This window comes from Adiantum capillus-veneris, chromosome 18 (genome assembly GCF_014529385.1).
Source record: "Adiantum capillus-veneris isolate H3 chromosome 18, ASM1452938v2, whole genome shotgun sequence".
NCBI classification, from domain to species: Eukaryota; Viridiplantae; Streptophyta; class Polypodiopsida; order Polypodiales; family Pteridaceae; genus Adiantum; species Adiantum capillus-veneris.
In genome coordinates this window covers 19,577,582-19,583,273 of record NC_140948.1, presented here as the reverse complement: position 1 = coordinate 19,583,273, position 5,692 = coordinate 19,577,582, and positions in this window count along the sequence as shown.

Genomic DNA, 5,692 nt, shown 5'->3' with positions numbered 1-5,692 from the left:
AGCAGGCTGATGATCCCATGGAATCTCTAGAAAGATGTGTCAAGAAGCAGAATTCTTGAAGATGAGGGAAGCCAAAGAAGTGGCAAGAAAAGTGAAAGAGGTCGAGGAACAACAAAAGCAAGCAAAGGAAGCAACGAAACAATGAGCAGCACAACACCATCAAGGTGGTGTGTCTCCTCGCCCTTCTTCACCCGTTTCTGAACAGCATGATCACCCCATGCCGAACCCACCACCTTCACCAGCAAAGGAAGCCAAAGAAACTGAACCCACCAAGGAGGCAGAGCCTAAACAAAGTAAGGCAGCCTCTAACAGAAGAGCAACAAAAGGATCAACAAAAGAGCACGATTGTTAGACTTAGACCTTATGAGGATTACTTTTGACAAAGGTGTGAACCGTAGTCTATTTTAAGTGACTTTTGGGATCTTGGAGGTTAAGGGTCGTTTTGCTCTTTCATGTGAGGAAGAACATTCAATTATGTAGCATGATGGTGTTGGGCGGATTTTTTGTGTATGGCGGATTTCTAGTTGTCAGATGCAATATGTCAGATGCAGCAGTTTGTCGAATGCAGAATTCAGATTAGTTGTCGTATTTCGGTTTCATTCTCTCTGTGTATTCCATGTTTTGAGTACAATACAAGGGCAAAAATGTTCAATTCGAAGTGTGTGTGTTGCTGAAATGATGCATGTGCAGTAGGCTGAATTTGTATGGTTGTCAGAGTGAAATGTCACACATGTTAGAATTAGACCTTATGAGGATTACTTTTGACAAAGGTGTGAACCGTAGTCTATTTTAAGTGACTTTTGGGATCTTGGAGATGAAGGGTCGTTTTGCTCTTTCATGTGAGGAAGAACATTCAGTTATGTAGCGTGATGGTGTTGGGTGGATTTTTTGTGTAATGGCGGATTTCTAGTTATCAGATGCAGCAGTTTGTCGAATGCAAAATTCAGATTAGTTGTCATATTTATGTTTCATTCTCTCTATGTATTCCATGTTCTGAGTACAATACAAGTGAAAAAATGTTCAGTTCGAAGTGTGTGTGTTGCTGAAATGATACGTGTGCAGTAGGCTGAATTTGTATGATTGTCAGAGTGAAATGTTAGACAGTTTGTCAAAATCTGTGTGCAAAACTTCTCGGCTGAAACAAACCATTAAACACTGGCAATCACAATGCTTATGAAGCGTCTTCATGGTCGGATTTACTCTCTCTTGTGGGATTGATTGTTGGAATTAGGGTTGCAGAGAAACAAACACAGCTTGGAGAAGACGAAGCAAGCTCAAGGCACACAATAGAGAGTGTGTTACTTAGTGTGCAATGGAAAGATAGATAGCCCTAGAGTGATGGGCAAATATACAATGCACGGGGGAAAAAACCTCCTAAAGAGGGAAAAAATGCCCCGGCAGTCCTAGTGTGTTCACACACATCACTACCACATGTATATGGTAACATTGATGAGTGCCAAGAAGATTACCGAGTAGCAGTTATGATGACAGTTACAAGAAGGCAAACAATTTGCAAAGTAGAACGAAGAAAATGATCAGAATACCAGGAGAAATCTGAATTGCAGAGATGGAATTTGATTTGCAACCAGAAGAAGGTAATATTTTATCACAAGGTTTTTGAGAAGAATCGAAGTAATGGGGGGTAAGAAGAAGAAGAAGAAGTGCAAGATTTGTATGAGTAGGAAGCATGAAGTGGATGACTGTCCATGTGCGGTTGATGAATTCTCGATGAAAGATACATGTAGGAAATGGTGTATGGTTGATTTACGCACAAAGTTTCATAGAATAATCCGTAAAGTGAATAAAGCATTAGATTTAGGGGAAATGAAGAATGCATTACAAAGGCTAACTGATTTTGAGGATGACTTGGAGAATGCATATGAATGGTCGGATACTCATAAAGGGGACAAGCGGAAGTCATGTTCAAGCAGGAAAAGCATTGGACGATTACAAAAAGCATGTGAGAAGTTGAGAGAAACATTCGAGGATTCGTTTAAAGGGGAGTTCAGTGATGATGATGACAATTGGATTGGCATGGAGTTTGAAGTCACCAAGTGGGAGTACCAAAGATGGAGGAGAAGGAAGTGCAGAAGGAGCTTGGCCAAGAGAGCCTCAAAGAGCCCTTAGCTACTCCTAACCTACCACTAAAGTATGCTCACGCAGTGATTGTGGAACTTCTACCAAACATATTCACATAAGAGGATTTGCAGCCGGATGATGTTGTGGAATCGATACATGAACCCCATAAGCAGATTTTGAAATCAGGATCCTAGTGCGTTGAACAAACCATAAAGGAGTTTACATATGCTGATTCTAATGGTTTACAGATTCAAGCAAAAAGTCATTTTATTGTGTCTGAATTTACAGTTTGTCAGGAGAACTCTAAGAAGTCATCTGATAAGTCAGAGAATGCAAATGCAGATCAGAATTTAATTCAAAAGTCAGAGAATGCAGATGCAGATCAAAATTTAATTCAAAAGTCAGAGAATGTAGATGCAGATCAGAATTTAATTCAAAAGACAGAAGTCAATCAAAGGTCAAAAGTGAAGGAGGATTTCAAAAATTTGGACGGGGATATTGCAACAAAAGAAGCAAATAAAAGAGTTGAGCGCTTGTATGACAAGCTGATGGTGAAAGTTTCAAGGGTGAAGAAGGATGCTTTGCAAGAGCTGAATTTGGGCTCTAAAATTGGGTCCAAATGTTGTCAAAATTAGTGTTCATCTTGATGACAGATTTATATTGAATTTGAAGAAGTTATTGCAGGAGTTCATTCATGTATGTGCTTGGGATTATTCAAATCTAAAAGGTATGGATTCAAATGTGTACAAGCATCAGTTTAATGTGAAAGAAGATGCAATTTTAGTAATTCAGCAGAGATATAGAATGGATGCAAAGCTGAGTTGTCATCATGGAAGTCAGATCCTGATGCAAATTAAGCCAGAGAGAAAGGATGCAATGATGCAGGGGAATAGTTTGTTGGTTGAAGCTTTGGATACACAGGTTATAGATGATAGAGAGCATGGAAAGGAATGTGATGGGAAACTAGAAAATCTGATTAGAGATGTGGATGCAAAGCAAAAGTCAGTAGTGGAATGTCAAATTCTTATGTGGGAAGTCACAAAAGTTGTTGAGGGTGAAAACTTCAGTTTTGAAGTATCTAAATCTTTGATGTGGATAAAAAATCTTCAGTTTAACTTTCAGGATGTTTTCATTGTGAAGAAAGTTGGTGATCAAATCGACTATTTGGTAGATTTGGTAGATTTGGGTTCAAATTTATTTGACAAAAGTTGTTATGATAGCATCCAACTTGGAGGAAGTCAAATGCAGATATTTGAAGGATCTGAAGCAGGTTTTACAAGTCCAATTATGTCAAAACAGGTGTGGAGGATCAAATTGGATTCAAGGAGAAAGTATGATGTGAAATATCAGAATAAGCCACAGGTGAAACATCAAAAAAGGAAGCAGGTGGAAGATTAGCAAAAACAAGAGGATATACAGCCAAAGGATATTGTAGAAGTGATATCTCAATCCTATAAACAGAAGTTGGAATCAGCTTATCAATGGGAGGAATTTCAACAATTGAATTTCTTCACAATTATGGAGGAACAAGAGGCCAATCCATTCTAGGTCGTCAAAGCATGTTTGTTGCAGATAATTGCTATGGTTACATTGCAGGTGATACAAGAATACAAAAACAGTTTATGGAAGCTTATCTTGATGCTTGGCAGATTCAAGAGCATATTTTGATGTCAAAGATTGAGTATGTGAAAGGAGAACATTCAGTTGCAAAGAATGTAGCTGAGCCGATTGTTTTATGCCCAGATTTTTATAAGAATGGATCAGATAGAATCCTCACAGATGTGGATGGCGGATTGTCAGAATTCAGATTTTCATGTGTTCCGAATTTTGGAGTTGTTGATTTCTGGAAGAGGAATGTGTTACAAGTTTGTATGGATGCTCAAGAAGTTCAAGAGGAATCGACAAATGGATTCAGTGGAATGTGCTTTACTCAGTAGGATGATCCGATGGAGTTTATGCGGACTTTCTTCATCAAGGTGGAAATTTTGAGTGTTGCAAAAGTGTTGTCTGATTTGACAGTCAAGTTTCTTTCATTCAGTTTGACAAGGGAGTATGGTCCAATTTTCAAAATGTGGAGGAAGAATTTATTTAATGATAAGGTAAGAAGTGAGAGAAGCAAAAAGTCAGCAGTGTGGCATATTCATCAAAAATCAGTGGAGGATTATATTGCGGAAGAAAAGTCAGAGCATTTGCAAAATTTCAAAGAGGAGGATATCAAATGGCTGTTATGTTGATTTTGTTTTATCTTTGCAAGTTTCTTCTTTTATCTAGTTTACCGATCAAGGGATTGTGGGTCTGAGGTCATCCTATGGCTCAAGCCACCAGGCTGTGCCAAGTGTTAGAGTTAGACCTTATGAGGATTACTTTTGACAAAGGTGTGAACCATAGTCTATTTTAAGTGACTTTTGGGATCTTGGAGGTTAAGGGTCGTTTTGCTCTTTCATGTGAGGAAGAACATTCAGTTATGTAGCGTGATGGTGTTGGGCAGATTTTCTGTGTAATAGCGGATTTCTAGTTGTCAGATACAATATGTCAAATGCAGTAGTTTGTCCAATGCAGAATTCAGATTAGTTGTCGTATTTTTGTTTCATTCTCTCTGTGTATTCCATGTTCTGAGTACAATACAAGTGCAAAAATGTTCAGTTCGAAGTGTGTGTGTTGTTGAAATAATGTGTGTGCAGTAGGCTGAATTTGTATGGTTTAGAGTGAAATGTCAGACAGTTTGTCAAAATCTGTGTGCAAAACTGCTCGGTTGAAACAAACCATTAAACAACGATAAAGAGCCAGAAAGGGCAGCCAGTCCTGCACCATCAGAGGACAACAAGAAGTTTGAGCAACCCAGAGAATAGGAGGCCGAGGAAACACCCTCTACCTCAGCACAGCAAGAGAAGGCAAGACATCTACGAAGCCTCAAGATGACAAAACAAAAGAGGATGAGCCACATCCATAAGGGCAATAGCAAACAGCTGCCATGATGCCGCCCAAGGACACACAAGAAGCTGCAAAAACATCAAGTCAGGTGGCACGAAAAGAAGACTGGCAATCAAACAACGAGGTCATCCTGCAAGTTAATGAGTATGCTAAGCAAATGCAGGACATGACTGAACAGCTTCACTCAGCAGCACTAAGTCGTAGCACAAGGGCCAAAGAATTAGAGATGGTGATTGACGCACTCCAAGGGGAGTTAGACGACCAACTCAACATCATCACCGATTTACAAAGGCAAGTGCAGGAGTTGAAAGCGGAAGCTGAACAACATCAACTCGCAAGAGATAAACTACAGAAATAAATGGAGGAGCTTGGAGATTTGCTTACAAAATTGTTAGATGCATGCAAGCTGGCAAAAGATGAACAACTGACAGAAGTCACAAACGAACTTCTAACCACGACCTTGTCAGCTCAAAAGATTCAGGTTCAACTGGATGTAGCCAATGCCTCCCTACAGTACTCGGAACAAAGATAAATGATCAGGCAATTTTCATGCAAGACAAATCAAAGAAAACCTCGCAGTGGCTTCGATGAGATCTACAAGTCTTAAGTTATACAAAATCTACCGAATGCTGCTCACATGCATCAAAGTATTCCATGAGCCAAAGCAAGCAGGCACCCCGTG